The sequence below is a fragment of the Adiantum capillus-veneris genome, chromosome 30, assembly GCF_014529385.1.
Source record: "Adiantum capillus-veneris isolate H3 chromosome 30, ASM1452938v2, whole genome shotgun sequence".
Classification (NCBI taxonomy): Eukaryota; Viridiplantae; Streptophyta; class Polypodiopsida; order Polypodiales; family Pteridaceae; genus Adiantum; species Adiantum capillus-veneris.
Genome location: NC_140960.1, coordinates 35,520,167 through 35,535,991, shown reverse-complemented (window position 1 = coordinate 35,535,991; position 15,825 = coordinate 35,520,167). Strand labels below are relative to the sequence as shown.

At 48.5% G+C, this 15,825-nt stretch overlaps 1 protein-coding gene and 1 pseudogene across 2 annotated transcripts in view; one reads left to right on the top strand and one right to left on the bottom strand.

The window, feature by feature from the left end:
* The window catches only part of LOC147417794 (uncharacterized), a 64,994-nt gene that overhangs the window by 30,351 nt on the left and 18,818 nt on the right, over nt 1-15,825 (bottom strand). The window lies entirely within an intron of this gene.
* LOC147417795 (isoleucine--tRNA ligase, cytoplasmic-like) lies at nt 7,499-8,788 on the top strand (annotated as a pseudogene).

Here is a 15,825-nt window from a genome sequence, read left to right as displayed (position 1 = left end):
TCATTTTTGGGTTTGTGTCAAGCATACAGTTCTCACATTAGGCACTTTGCACATATTGCCGCACCATTATCTGACTTGTTTAAGGGTGTGAAGACACGCCGTCACCGCATTGTCATGATCGATGCCGCTAAGAGTGCTTTTGAAGTGCTCAAAGTAGCTGTCATCAAGGCGCCATGCCTCGCCCTCGCCTCTTGGAATGAGCCTCGTGAGGTATAGACTGACGTTAGTAACATTGTCCTTAGCGCAGTGTTACAACAAAACAACCATCCAGTAGCATTTCTCTCTCGTAAACTCAATAGTGTTGAGAAGAATTACTTTGTTTATGATAAGGAACTTCTCTCTGTTATTCATGCATTAAAGCATTGGAAGCATTTTATTTATGGACGTGATTTTTTTGTTCGCACAGATCACTAGGCACTTAAATGGCTTCAATCTATGCTTACTGCACATTGGTGATAGGCAAGCACGATGGTCTCAGTTTTTTGAACAATTTGGTGGTATGATTGAGTATGTCCTTGGAAAAGCTAACCTTGTTGTAGGTACATTTGTTGTAGATACATTGAGTAGGAAAGGTCAAGTTCTCTCTCTTCAGTCTCATTCTTTTCTTTCTATTCAAGGTGTTAGCTTTGATGATCTAAAAGACAATTACATGGATTCTGAGTTTGAAAAGCATTGGTTACAAGCATTGAATGCACAAGGTTCGTGCAAGTATCTCATTCGTGATAGTTGGCTTTTCTTTAAGAACCGCTTGTGTATGATGTCTTCTCATCGAGCACCCATTTTGCATGACGCACATGATGCTTTGATCGGTGGGCACACGGATATTAATGCTACATTAGAAAAGATTGAACGGTTTTTCTATTGGCCAAAGATGCGTAAGGATGTGTATGATTATGTTACCAAGTGTAATGTTTGTCAAAAGATTAAAGTCCCTCATGGTAAGCAACAAGGGCTACTCATGCCGTTGCCTATCCCTGATGGACCATTTGAGGACTGAAGTATGTACTTCGTAACTAATTTGCCTCCTTCCACGTCTGCACAGTGCACGGAATACACAATGTCTAACCATTGTTGATCGGTTTAGCAAATTTTGTAAGTTAATCCCTTGCAAGGCTAATGTTGCTGCACAAGATGTTGTACGGTTGTTCATTAAGCATTGGTATCCATTGTGTGGTCTACCCAAGTCTAATGTGTCAGATCGTGATACTAAGTTCACATCCCATTTTTGGCGTGCTTTGTTTGAAAATTTTGGCACTAAGTTGAATTTTTCGTCTGCATTTCATCCACAGACTGATGGACAAACTAAAATTTACAATCAATTGGCATTTGATGTTCTCAGTTCGTATATGCATGATAAGCAATCTAAGTGGGAGCAATATTTACAATTAGCTCAAGATGTCCCCAATGATTCTTTTTCTAGTGCTATTGGTCGCACTCCATATGAGGCTGCATTTGGCCGACCTTTTCAATCGTTGTTGAATGGGTCAATTTCCAAGTTTAATGATGCTAATTGTGTTGGTCAAACTTGCAGGAGATACTCGAGAGTGTTAAGCTTTGACTTGGCAAGGCTCGAGAGTCCTATTCTAGGCATACTAATAAGCATCGACAGGATGTCTCAATTAAGGAAGGTGATTGGGTGTATTTAAGGATCATGAAGCAACGTCTCAAGCAAGTTGGTAAGAGGTGTCCTAAACTCTCTTTTTGTATGTATGGTCCGTTTCCAATCGTCAAAAAGGTAAATGATGTTTCCATGCAATTACGTTTGCCATCCATGTTTTTTAACGTAAATTGTTTGAGGATAAGCCTCCAGGGAGCGTTCCTGATGAGGAGCAACCGGAGATTGTTGATGAAGCCGAAGTGATGGAACCCGAGCAGATTCTTTTGCATCAATTCAAGCACGGAACGAAGAAGCAAGCACGACAATATTTCCTTAAATTCAAGGATCGAGGGACACATTAAGCGACATGGGTGGACGAGGAGTTCTTCACCGATTACCCGGATTTGCGAACCTCATACAAGGAGCCTCATAGAAGGATTTGCGTTCTCCGGGCTGAAACTACAAACTCCGGTGGATCTAACCGTGCGGCGAGGAACTGCTGCGGGAAGGTGAGATCTACAAGGTTTGGGGGTGCTACTGCGGAGTCTGAATGCTGAAAACTGAAAACGCTGAGTCTACTGTGGTTCTGTCACAAAGATCTGCAAAAATGCTAGGTCTCTTGCAGATGTAAAAACACTAGGCTGATTTGGGATCCTGCTGCAAAAACGCTAAGTCCCTTGCTGTGCAATCTGGTAACGTTAGGGCTGATCTGTCTTCTGTTGGTTCTGCTACCGCCGGTTTGGATCTGCAAAAGCAAAACGCTAGCTAATCTACTTGCAAATGAAAACGCTCACTGATCTTTGATCCTTGGCTGAAAACGCTAGGTTTACCGCCGGTGGGGGTCTTGTTGAGAAGGTGTTTGTTGAACAAGTTGTTCCTGCTGCCTCTTCTACCAGAAAGTGCTAGCGCTAGGTTTCTTTATATACATGCTTGGCTAATTTGCCCTACCTAGTTCCCAACAAAAATCACTTAAAAATAATAAGTGAAAAATGTCAAAAATAGGGAAAATAGGTCTATGCACTGTAAAAATGCTCCTAATGGGTTCTAATGATAATGTTGTGTGCAACCAGAGGATATGCATCTAATCTAAGTGTCTAGACATGCACGGTCTGCGAACAGACTCACAAAAGTGCCAGATCACTTCCTAATCTAGCTGAACTGAACCCATGTCATGAAGTAGCTTGTCCACGTACACATAGGGTTATATGTGCACGTGACAAATAACTTTATAGCCGGCAAACTTTACCTATAAAGGGAACCATCTGCCAGCACTTGAAGCAAGAAGGAAGAAGCACCCAATTCAGCCAACGATTTAGCAAAGGGCAGCCAGCGTTTTCTCATCAGAAGCATCCAACGTTTTTGCAGAGTTCAGCCAGCAGCGAACGTTTCCAGAATTCAGCCCCATCACCGGCAATTCTCAGCCATACCAGCATGCGTTTTTCAGTTTTCAGCCCATCCCTCGCGGGTGTGCAAGAGATCTGCAGCGGTTCCCATTGATGGATGCCGTCCGGTACTTCGGTAGCAAATTGAGCCCTCCCCTCGGCCATTCCGTCACCGAAATTGAGTGCTCCATCGCCGTCTATCATCTGACCTTTCGAGATCTGCATTTTCAGCCCTTCCTTCCTCTCACATCAGGTGCGCATCTCAGCCCCAAAGCTTCCCCTTTGTTGCCATCGGCAATCCCACGTTGAGACAGTTTCAAAGGTGTATCAAATCGGCCCCGGGAGGTGCCTCATCTTGAGAAGTTACCGCGGCGACATTCCCTAATCGAGTCGGTAGAGTCTGCATTCTAGTATTGCATGTGTGCTTTCCATTTACGCAAACAAAAGCAAATACCACATCGGTAATGGTATGAGGGGCCCTTGAGAGGGTTGGTTGGGACCCCATCGGGTGTCGCTCTCTTCTTCTCTCTCTCTCTCTCTCTCTCTCTCTCTCTCTCTCTCTCTCTCTCTCTCTCTCTCTACACATCTCTACTGCATTCTCTCAGCCCCTCTCTTCAGGGGAACATAAAAGGAACATTCATTGAAGCACAAAACATTCACTAATGCAAGGAAAGAAGTAGAAAGATTGTGGAAGTGTAAAAATAGATCTTCACCATATTCAATTCCGCTGCATCTGACACTTGTGAAACAAGGAAGTTAATCTCTTCCCAAAAGAATTCACTCTTCTTTGCATTAATGAGTAGCTTGTTCTTGCATAGCTCATTGAAAACTGTCGTTAAGTGATTTGTATGCTCCTCTTCTTCTGACTTTGAATAGACAATCATGTCATAAAAAGTGTAACCACGAAGTTTCTATGTGGTCTGAATATATTGTCCATCGTTCTATTGAACGTGACAGCAGCTTTTGTGAGATCAAATGGCATGCCAAGAAACTCATTAAGACCATATGTTGTATATCTGATGGTACCCACTCTGGAGTCTTTAGATCTATCCTGCTAAACAGTGACATACTCTGGCAGATGAGGATGGATTCTAGTAGTAGTAGTAGTATTTTTTGCCATACTCTCTCGACATCCAGAGTGCAGATGAGGATGGATTTTAGTAGTAGTATTTTTGTTCTTTTTGTACCCAGACATGGTATTAGATTCACAATTTTGTAACAATTTGGTCTGGCCTTTTGAAGACGTTAATATAACATTTCATTTCATTTCATCATCTCTCTCTCTCTCTCTCTCTCTCTCTCTCTCTCTCTCTCTCTCTCTCTCTCTCTCTCTCTCTCTCTCTCTCTCTCTCTCTCTCTCTCTCTCTCTCTCTCTCTCTCTCTCTCTCTCTCTCTCTCTCTCTCTCTCTCTCTGTGTGTGTGTGTGTGTGTGTGTGTGCGTGCGCGCACACACGCCAGCACGTATAAAGCAGAAGCAAAGTAGCCATGGTACACAAGGAGAGTATGAAAAGATAGCCACGCTAAAAAGAGAGTGCAATCTATGAAAATCGCCAGTAGTAAGGACACAAGCCCAAGAAGCTTCTAGCTTCATGAACATTCTTCAAATCTGGCCAATCACGTATGGTTTGGATCTTGGCCGGCTCCATCTGTACTCCTGCTGCTAAGACCATGTGTCCCAAAAAGTGCATCTCCGACAAGAAAATTTCACTCTTTTTGGCATTGATAACTAACTTGGGATCTCGCAATGCCTGAATGACCTATAGCAAATGGTGTCTATGTTTTGCTTCATCCTTGGAGAAGACTATAATGTCATCAAAGAAAGTGCCGACAAATGATCTATACTCTCTGAAAATCCTATCCATCATTTGGTTGAAAGTCACTGGAGCATTATAAGGCCAAAAGGACCAAAAATTCATACAAACCGAAGCTCGTCCGAAAGGCTGTCTTGAAGACATCTCCCGATGCGATTCAGATCTGATGATATCCGCTTTTCAAATCAATCCTGTTGAAACAAGAGGATCCCTGAACTCTATCAAGAATACCATCGATCCTTGGAATCGAAATTCTGTTCTTGATGGTGATTTTATTGAGAGCTCTATAATCAATGCACATTCTCCAAGATCCGTTTTTCTTTAAAACCAACAACGCCGAAGAGCAGTAGGGTGAAGTACTCAACTAGATAAGACCGTTTTCCAGAAGGTCTTTCACTTGGTTCATGATCTCTTCATTCTGGGCTCAGCTAACACGATAAGGTGGCCGATTCGGTGGCGTGCTTCCAGAAATCAGATCAATGGTGTGATGCTCAGGACGAGATGGGGGCAACTCACCTGGCAGGCCCTCAGAGAAGCTATCGGCATGAGTGTGGAGAAAATCTTAGCGTTCTCTATCAAGTTCAGACATGTTCGTTCTATGTTCATCATTTAACTCTTTCAAGTAGATCGAGTAAACAAAGAGACTGGATTTGATTAATTTGGAAATGGTCGAAGTCGATACAATAGGGACGGACTCGCCCTTCAATTTTACATCAAGTACAACTTTTCGGCCCTTTTCATTGGTCAAAGTTGCTTTCTTTGCCTGATAATCGACCAGGGCATTGTTCTTATGGTACCAAGGGACTCCTAGGAGGACGTCACAAGTCCTCATACCCTAAATACCCCTAACAATGCAACCGAAGTTTGTTAATGACAGGTGTAATGGCTATTGGGTGCCACTAGAATTGCCTTTGCTAGTAGTCCCATCCTGTCAGGTGTAATCTAAAGTTGGTGCCGCCAATTCAGGTGAAATGAAGTTGGCCTTGACACCTCCATTGAAGGAAATCGGGGCTTCTTGATCTTTCACTTTGCCCCAAGCTCGGCAAAGTTCTGTACTTCCATCAATCACGGTTTGGTCAATACCCATGCAATCTGGTACCATTCCTACTTTCATCTTGCCTTTTCTGCCACGTTTCTCTGCCGATCTCAAACTCTCTGGCATGTCTTCACTCTGTTCTTGTTGTGCCTTTTTGGGACACTTTGCGGAAGTGTCCATGTTTCTTGCAACCAAAACACTTCCCCTCTCTGATATAATTGGCCCTCTCTCAGAGAGTAAGCCGGGCCCGGGGGATTCACTATGGATTTCCGTATGAGTGTACAAGAGGGGGGTTTTTAGAGGTCAAACATAAGCGTATACAATAGGGGTAGCCTCCCATTATTTCATGCTCGTACCATATGCATAAGGGAGGGGGGGGGGGGGGGGGGGGGAGATATTAAGTGGTTATGCCATAAGACACATACCCTAACAAGCCAATTAAAGAGTCTTTCACATGAGAGTGTTGTTCTTGGTATTTCAAAGAGTTAATTCACTCCACTAGCAAACTAAGATAGCTATACCAATGAGAAAATATGGTACCTCCCTGTCCTTTCCTTTAGCTAACATCTTTAAGACTTGTTCAACAAGCTTCTAGATTTGTTGGGGTTGATGCTACCATAAACTTGACTAATGTTCTTCTGTGTAGTCAGTAGGCATCAATATCTTGGACATTCAAATCCTCATTAGCCTCTTCAACATCATCATCATCAATACCACCGTCTGCATAGCCTGTGTCTCCACATCTGCACCCTCATTTTATTTATTGTTTTCTTCTTACACATCGTCCAAGTCACTCTTCTCTTCTTCTTCTTCTATGCAAACTCAGTAGCAACACCAATGGCATGATCAAGAGCTTCTCCTGCACCCACGATACTAGCTTTACAACCATCATTGTAATCTATAATAAGTTTCCCAATCTTTGCCAATCAGCGGATGCAAGTTGAGGGTGTGTCTCCAGATGCAATGTTGTCTCATGGAGTGCATTGATTGGAGGATATGTCCAACAAGGTTAGGGAGGGAGATTGTTTGTCGCTTTGTGGGTGCCTTGGTCGTCATGTATGCCAAACGTGATGCACTTCATAAAGCACAGAAAGTGTTTGAGGAGCTTCCCATCGGGGATGTCATCTCTTGAAATGCACCTATTGCGGGGATATGCACAACTTGGAGAGGTCCACGTAATGGAGGCAAGGGTGGCAAGCATGGGGTTTCCCCTATTCCCCGGAGATGCAACAACTTTCCCCTGCATATCGACAACATGGCAAATACCCAAAAAGTTATCTGCAAAGACGCATGTCGGCAATTGTCACAACCGTCACACACACATACACATGTATCGGTGGTAAGAGCGAGCAAGAGCTAGTAGATGTAACTTGAGTAGTACCCTTTTTGACGTGGGCGACACTGAAAGTAAAACCCTTTCCCAAGGTTCTCCATTTGAGGACTGACGCACTGTCGGTGTTTCTCCATCGTCGGACCCCTACTCCCGCGCAAGCACAGTTTCGCTCTTTGAGCCTCTCTCTCTCTCTCTCTCTCTCTCTCTCTCTCTCTCTCTCTCTCTCTCTCTCTCTCTCTCTCTCTCTCTCTCTCTCTCTCTCTCTCTCTCATACACACATGCGCACACGCATACACACACACACGCAATAAACTTTGTGCTGCGAGTAGCAACATCGCCATGGAGGACGTGTGTGAGGGCAAGGACTTCAACTTTCCGCTACAGGAGGAGAAGGTCCTAGCCCTTTGGAAGAAGTTGGATGCATTCAAAAGACAGTTGGAGCTGTCTGAGGGCAAGCCCGAGTACATCTTTTATGATGGACCGCCCTTTGCAACAGGTCTCCCACATTATGGACACATTCTAGCTGGGACAATAAAGGATATTGTTACACGGTTTCAAACAGCAAATGGCTGCCATGTGACTCGCCGGTTAGACTGGGACTGCCATGGACTCCCAGTTGAGTTTCAAATCAACCAAAAGCTTAACATCAAGAGCACCAAGGATGTGCCGAATATGGGAATTGATGTCTACAATGAAGAATGCAGAGCCATTGTGATGAGATATAGTAAAGAGTGGGAGACTATCGTTACACGTATGGGACGTTGGATTGACTTTGAGAATGACTACAAAACTTTAGATCCCAAGTTTATGGAAAGTGTTTGGTGGGTTTTCAAACAGCTCTTCGATAAAGGGCTTGTGTACCTAGCCTTCAAGGTATGCATTTAGTTATTAATGTCTGCAATCCTTACCAACTGGAGAATGAAGAGTGTTTTAAATAATTTGTGGTTGTTTTTAATAGTGTGAGGGGGTAGTTTTGTATGCCTTCTTTTCCCTTACCATATCTCTGCCTCGTTTTTTGTCATATTGCAGAGTGAATTTAGAATAAGTATTATGTTACCAACTCAAGGCCATTCTGCAGAACTGTCTTTTGCATTGTTACTAACAATAATATTTAACCGAAGTTTAAGATCAAGTTTATCAAAAGTCCAGGCCTTTATTACCAAATTTTAATAAATCCTTTTTTTTGTGTATCATAGAACTTTGTGAATTTTATATTTTAATGTAAGCGTTTCTATGTGTTTTGATGCAGGTAATGCCTTACAATGTAGGTTGTAACACAGCCCTTTCAAACTTTGAGGCAGGATTAAATAACAAGGTATGATCCTTGCACTCAATGTTGCAAATTCAGGGTCTTGCTCTTGTTTCACTATAAATGACCGCTTCTCCCTGCCTTTTCAGGATGTATATGATCCTTCGATCATGATCAGTTTTCCATTGCTGGAGGATGTAGAGGATCAGCAATGGTAGCTTGGACCACGACACCATGGACTCTACCAAGCAATTTAGCCCTCTGTGTTAATCCGAACTTTACTTATATTAAGGTCAGCCATGCAAATAATTGGTCCTTATAAATACCGTCTATTGTTTCTCTTGAATTGTCAGTTCTTCAAGATGATGGCATTGTGTTGAGATTTCCTTTTTTTTTTTTTTCCGAGAAAAAGATCCTTCTATTAGTTAATGAAAGCTGCCCATAGGGCTACATCCACCACTGCAAGAGAGGGCTACAACAAACATGATGGGGAGACTCTCCCAATGAAAAAACAACATATATACAATGGGGCTAAATCAAGAGATGGGAGGAGGGAAAAGCCACACAGGTGGACAGTAGTGCCATCTGAGCACCCCCTGGCCCATGGAGTAAAACGGCCCAGGGCGCCAAAGACGAAGGAAAGCCTCGCGACGCTCCCGCATGCGGTCGGAGCTGCCCTGAAGTCCCTCAAGCTGTCCTCTGAGAGTATGGATCAGCTCTAGCCAAAAGTCACGAACAGTCTCTGCTGGTGGTACAAGGCGAGCCTCAAAGATGCGGAAACAACGGGCCCGCCAGATGAACCAGAGAGGTAGGCCGCTGATGAGCTCCCAACACTCCGCTCTCTCACTGCTCCACTCCTGTGGAGTAAGGTCTGTAGCAGGCTGGAGTGTAGGTCGACCCCCCTGTATCACTATCATCCTGCTGGTGGAAGATAGCTCAAACTGAAGTGCCGGGCCTGTGAGGGTGGGACCAAGCCGCCGCCCCCCAAGTGTACTGTCGAGCCGTGGAGAGGACAGGCATCAGCCGAAGAACTCGTAGCCACACCTGTTGGGCCGAGGGACAGTCCCAAAGGCAGTGTCGCTGACTCTCCACCAACTGGTCACAGGTTGTACGTGCGACCGAGAGACCACTATGTACAAGCCAGCTCCCTACTGCTGTGGCTCTGTGTGCAACCAACCACTGGAACAAGGTGACGCGCCTCGACTGTCTGGAGTCCCACAGCCTCTGCCAAAAAGCTGCCAAGAACTCAACAGTGAGACCCTCCTCCTGCCAATGACGTGCTGCAGCGGGGCGGGCCTCTCTCTGTGCTGCAAGTATATGACGTCCAAGCCGAACAGTGTACTGAAAGAAAGAGACTCCTGGGCGGTCTGCAGAAGAGAATGGGTCCCTCCAAAGCCACTCACCAGGATCCCATTGTACTCGTGCCAGTGGACAGCACTCCCAAGCCCATAGCCTCCAATGTCCTGTCTCAAGAGCTGCTGGGTCAGGGTCTATGACGCAAGTCCTCCCACAGATGCCCACAACTCGGATCCTCTGGAAACAACACTCTGCTACCTACGGGGCCTCTACTGCAACTCTTTGTAATCGTCCCCCACCCTGAAGCTCGAAGAACAGGGTTGGGACAGTCTCTGAGCAAGCCCTGACTGAAATGAGAACCTCCAGTAGTGTGAAGGCTCCCATCCACTGGGGTGCTACTGGCTCGAGAGGCGAGAGCCAATCAGCCGGAACTGACTCTGAGATGTCCTGACACATGCTCTGAACCCCTCTCATGCCCTGTAGCTGGACAACCTGCACCTCCTCTGACAAACCTGTGAACTCTAGCCAGTCACCTAGAGAGCGCGCAGGACCTGCTGCCATGGGACCCCAAGAAACATGAGGCCTACTCCCAACCAAGTGGCCTCTCTGAGTGCTAACCATGGGGTTCCAGACGAGGGGCTGCCGTAGGCGCTCCTCCGTGCACGTCGGCTGTCGCTGCTCTAGGCCACGCCGCAATAGCTCCCAAGAACGAAGCAAACTCACAGCGAATCGGTCCTCCAGTCTCCTGCTCAAACCAACTCGGCGCAACTCTGTAAAGATCCATCTGGTCGAAGGTTGCCAAGGGCCTCCTGACTGAGGCACCCTGGCACGAAGCCTCTGCAACAAGAACTCCTTCCAGGGCTCCTCGCCTGGAAGAAGTCCTCTGACGACGAACTTCTCAAGAAGGGCTCTGCTCTACTGTGTTGGATCAATGATCCCAAGCCCTCCCTGAGAACAAGGAAGTGTGATGACCGACCAAGCCACCTTGGCTCGGGCAATCTGAGTGTCGCGACCTGACCAAAGAAAGTTCCTGATCAGCCTCTCTATCTGGCTGATGCAAGAACTCGAGAAGATCCAGCAAGAAGTGATGTACCACATAGTCGCCAACAACACCTGGTTGGCAACTACTACTCTACCAGCCAGCGAAAGTCGTGCTGAGCTCCAATGTAACAGCTTTCTCCTGATGGACAGGAGAAGAGGAGCAATCTGCTGCTCGGGGGACAAATCCAAACCAACCTGACAACCCAAGTACCGAACTGCAGTCCCTAGAGGAATCCACCTGAAACCCTCTCCTGGCATCCAATCTGGCACAGGAGCACTACCAACTGAGAAAGCCACTGTCTTTCTCCAATTGATCAGTGCGCCCGATGCACAGCAGAAGGTCTCCAAAGCCTGCCCACATCTGTGTAAATTGGCTTCCTGGCCCTCTAAGTACAAGGCTGAGTCGTTGGCAAACTCAGCGTCCAGAAGCTCATCTCCCCGTATAGGGAGTGCTAAGCCCCTCAAACCAACCTGCTGTGACACCAAAAATCTGCTCATCGCCTCCGCATAGAACAGAAAGAGAAAGGGGGCAAGAGGACAACCCTGTCTGACCGATCGTGTGAGCATGAAGCGCTCACCTCTACCTCCTGCCAAAAGCACCTGACTGTGGGCCTGTCTGTACAAAGCTGACACCCCTCTGATCCAAGCCTCTGAGAAGACCATCCTGCGTAGCGTGCCCTCTTGAAAGTTCCAGTCAACTCTGTCGTATGCCTTCTCAAAATCGAGAAGAAGAATCACAAGGTCCTCCCCACGTAGCCGTGCAAGGACAGAAGCCTCCCAAAAAGTGAAGATGTTGTCAAGGATACTGCGTTCCTTGACAAAACCTGTCTGAGTCCCGTGTATAAGGCTCTCCAAAAGTGGCTGAATCCTCAAACTCAGAGCCTTGGCAAGAATTTTGTAGGCTGAGTTGAGAATGGTGATGGGGCGCCACTTTCGAATCTCATCCAAGGAGCCACCCTCCTTTGGAATGAGGTAAATCAGGCCCTCACTCATGCTATCCGGCATCTCTCCTGTGTGCAGAAAGTACTGAAAGGCACTACAAAGATCTGGGCCAAGCAGGTCCCAGTACTCCAAGAAGAAGATGAAAGTCAGCCCATCCCCACCTGGACAGCTACCACAAGGGAGGGCCCTAAGAGCCGTGTGCAGCTCCTCAAGCTGAAGAGGTAACTCAAGCCTCTGCCGCATCTCTTCAGTCACAAGACAAGGCATCTGTGCCCAAACCTGCTCCCTGCATGCATCCTGTCTCTCTGACTCGGGCTCAACCGACAGTAGCTCACGGTAAAAGTCAGTAGCAACTGCACGCATATCCTCTGGCTCACAAACAACTGACCCATCGGGTCTACTCAACTGATTGACCTTGGCATGCGAGTGCCGAGGTCCCACTGTCTCAAAAAAAGCACCTGTCACTCTGTCACCCACCTGAGTCCACTGAGATCTGTGTCGGTGAAAGGCAAACTCATGGCGCCTCTCCTCTGTGCAAGCAAGCTCCTGTCGAGCCTGCTGTAACTGCTCGTCCAACCATGGACTGTCTGGATGCTGCTCCTGCATCCTCTGTAGTGAAGCAATGCCTCGTCTGAGACGCTACTCCTCCTCTCTCGCTGCAGTCCATCGAGCCAAAGACTCCTGGAGAAAGAAGTGGCTAAGCTGAACTAGGCCTGAGGCCACTCTGTCTGCAGGTGGAGCCTGGCTGTCCATGCCCTCTGTCCATAGAACCTCAACCCTCTCTGAGTGCTGAGTCCAACAAGACCCGCTCTGGGATGCGAAGCATCGTGCTCCCACTCCTCTGCCTGTCTGCCACTGTGAGGATCAATGGTGCATGGTCCGAGAAGGATGTCCCTGCCAGGATGCCCACTGATCCCCCCAAGTCACTGAAGTGGTCACTAGTGTAGAAGCGATCTATGCGCGATAGATTCACTCCTCCCACTCTGCGGTCCGATCTAGAGAAGGCAAGACTCTCTGGAGGCCTCACAAAGCCAGAATGCTGCCATGTATCCGAGACCCTCAACGTCATACAAAACCTATCCCAAGCTGCTAACTCGACTCCATGCAAAGTAGCATGGCTGCCTCCGATCCTGTCAGAAGGGTCCTCCAACATGTTGAAGTCCCCTCCTACACACCACTGGTCAACCTGTGGCAAAGACTCAACAATCTGTGACCAAAACTCTGCACGAGCACTCGCCACATTGGGCGCATAGATGTTCAGGAAACCCACAAGGCTACCCTGAACCTGCATAGTAATCCACTGAGCCCTGCTTGGTACAATAATCCCTCTGCCCACAATGGCCTGCTGTAATGAGTCCGCAATAGTCATACATACCCCACCCTGGATGCCTCCAGGTCCAAAAGCAGCTGACCAAAAGGTATCAAAGCGTCCACGCAAAATCTGACCACATCGCCGAATGCGGCTCTCAGACAAATGGTGCTCCTGAAGCATAAGGAGATCAATCTCTCCTCCCACAAGGCAACGCTGAAGCTCCTGACGCAATCGGCCCCGCTGTCGCTGAAACTGGGGCCCACCTAGTCCCTGCACATTCCACGAGATGATCCTCATGGGGAGCGAGAGAGAACAGATGCTGCCGCAGCAGCAAGACGAGCTATCTTCGAAGCAGGCTTGGATGGGGAGTAATCCGCATCCGAGCGTCCTCTAGATAGGCGAGACTGCAGTGAGTGCCTGGTCCAAGCCCAAGTAGAGCGAGCCGTGCGTAAAGCAACCTCCTCTGTCCAGGAGTCCTCATGAATGAATACATAGCAAGGCAAACACTGCGTATCAGCAAAAAAGTACACCACAATGTGTCTACATCCTGCTGAATCTGGGGGTGTCACCGCAAACTTGGCCAGTGGCCACAAAGTCTGCAGCAAATCTGTAACGCCGAGTTCCATGTGGTGAGAGAACTCGAGAACCTGTGTATGCAACCATCCCACCACTGAGTCGAGGGACCACTCTGTCTCAGTCCTGCCACAGAGGGGGAAGGAGAAACCAACTGCTGAGTCCAAGGCCTCTGTCCCCCTAGCGGCGAGGAACAAAGCGTGGACTCTGAAGCAGGCTGCCTCGTGGTCTGCTGCGGAATCGCCAAGAAAACGAGTAAACCCGTAATCGAAGAAATCCGAGCGGCGTCGGAGGTCAAAGCTCGTCAAACCACGAGGGATAGCTGCAAGAGGAGATGTCTGAATCTGCAGTGGGGGCCGCATGAAAGGCTGACCCTCTCTCGCTAGGCGACTCGTGGCGAAGGCGCTGCCAAGAGATCTCCTAGCCGCCGGCGAGGGTCCAGTCTCCTGAGCCGACTGTGGTACTGAAGCAGAAGGAGAGGGAGAAGGGGCTGGGGGGGGCGGGGGAGAGAAGAAGCGGGGTGGGGCGGCAGAGACATGGGGGGGGCGAGGTGGGGAGTGAGCGGTAGCAGAGGACGGGGGAGGGCATGAGGAGGAGGAGGGGAGATCGGAAGGCGGAGCGGCTGGCGAGGGTGAAGCGGAGGTGGTGGCTGGCGTAGGGGGCTCCTCCTGCTCAAGAGGACCAAAGCGGTTCCCCGTGGGAACTCACTACTGCTGAGTAGGCACATGGGGGCCACTCTGAGTGCCAGGCTGTCGCTGTGGCCCCTGGCGTCGACGGCCACGGACCTGCTGCCACCCCTCCTCCGCTGGAGCCCCAGGCTCGGAGGGTGGCGCTGAATTTGTGCTCTGTGTCGCTGGCTGTGGCTGCGGCCCAGCCTTGGCAGGCTGGGGCTGAGGCTGGGGTGCGGGTCGTGGTCTCCTCCGTGGACAGGCCTTCGCTAGGTGGCCCATCTGTCTGCAAATGAAGCATTGGTTCGGGAGACCCGAGTATTCCACACTCTGTCTAAACCAACCCCCACTCACCCGAGGCAGAAGGATGACCTTAGGGAGCGTGTGGGTATCTCTGACCAAAACTCGAACTGAAGGGATGCCAGCCGCCTTGGCAGCTACTGATGCTGCCGTACGAGGTGTCTCCAGGACAGTTCCGATGGCGGAGCCAATCCTGGAGAGAAGTGGAAGGTACTCCCTCCGTAAACCCGGAAAGCAGACTGAGATGGGGATGTCCGCCTCCTCTACTAGCACATCCGAAGACGGGTCAAAACCATGCCGCCACTGTCGAAAGTGGGTGCGTGATGCTCGGATGGCCAATGGACTCATAGCTATGACCTTGGAGGCCATCTCGAAAGTCTCGAACTCAATCTGGTAGTACCCCCGTCCGAGAATCTGGACATCCAAGATCTTGCCCACCTCTGCAAGGAGGCGGGTCTGGAGAAGGTATCGCAGCTCTCCTCTGCTGGGACGAGTGCCGAGAACCTTGCAGATGACAGAAGTCGCCTGCAAGCATTCTACCTCTGTGGCAAGGCTCACTTGCTCTGCCGGCGTAAGAGCAAGTCGAATGGTGGGCTCAGCGGGGTCGGGCGAGGGGGCTTCAGGCGAGTCCCTCTGAGGTGAAGCTGGAGCCTCCATTTGTGTCTACTGCTGAGTCGAAGAAGCGGGCGGCGAAGAAGAAAACCTGCAAACAAGTCAGCCAGGCACTTTTCCGGAGAGAAAGTGCTGCCGAGCCAGGTGCACGAACACATTCCAGGCGTCCCCGGGTGCAGGACACGACACAGATGCAATGCAGACACAGACTCCTCGCGGAAAAGCATCTACCCTCCCGCGAATGTTCCTGCTTTTCATAAAAAGCTTCATTGAACCCATCTTTATTCTATTGCTTGCGTTCTTACGCGTATTTTCTTACTCAGTTCGGATTTCCTCCTTAGCCTAAGGGATGCCCCCTTACTGATGCACCCGTCACCCATCATGTGACGCATCAGGGGCACTCGTAACCCGGCCCTTTCCACCGAACTTACGGAAACTCCTTCGTGATGTTTACCGTCACCCATCAAATGACACATCAGAGTTATCCGTTCTTGATGGCAGTTCCTGTAGCTACAATCTTTTAACAGTTCTTAGTACATACAATAAAATATCCTAAAAAAGAGATTAATCATTAAAAATAAGAAAATAGTCCAATTAGCAACATCCCTCTGGCTTCTAAACAGTTGACCTCAACTGTAGTGCTTGGACATATACCTCCAGTATCTCGGGATAC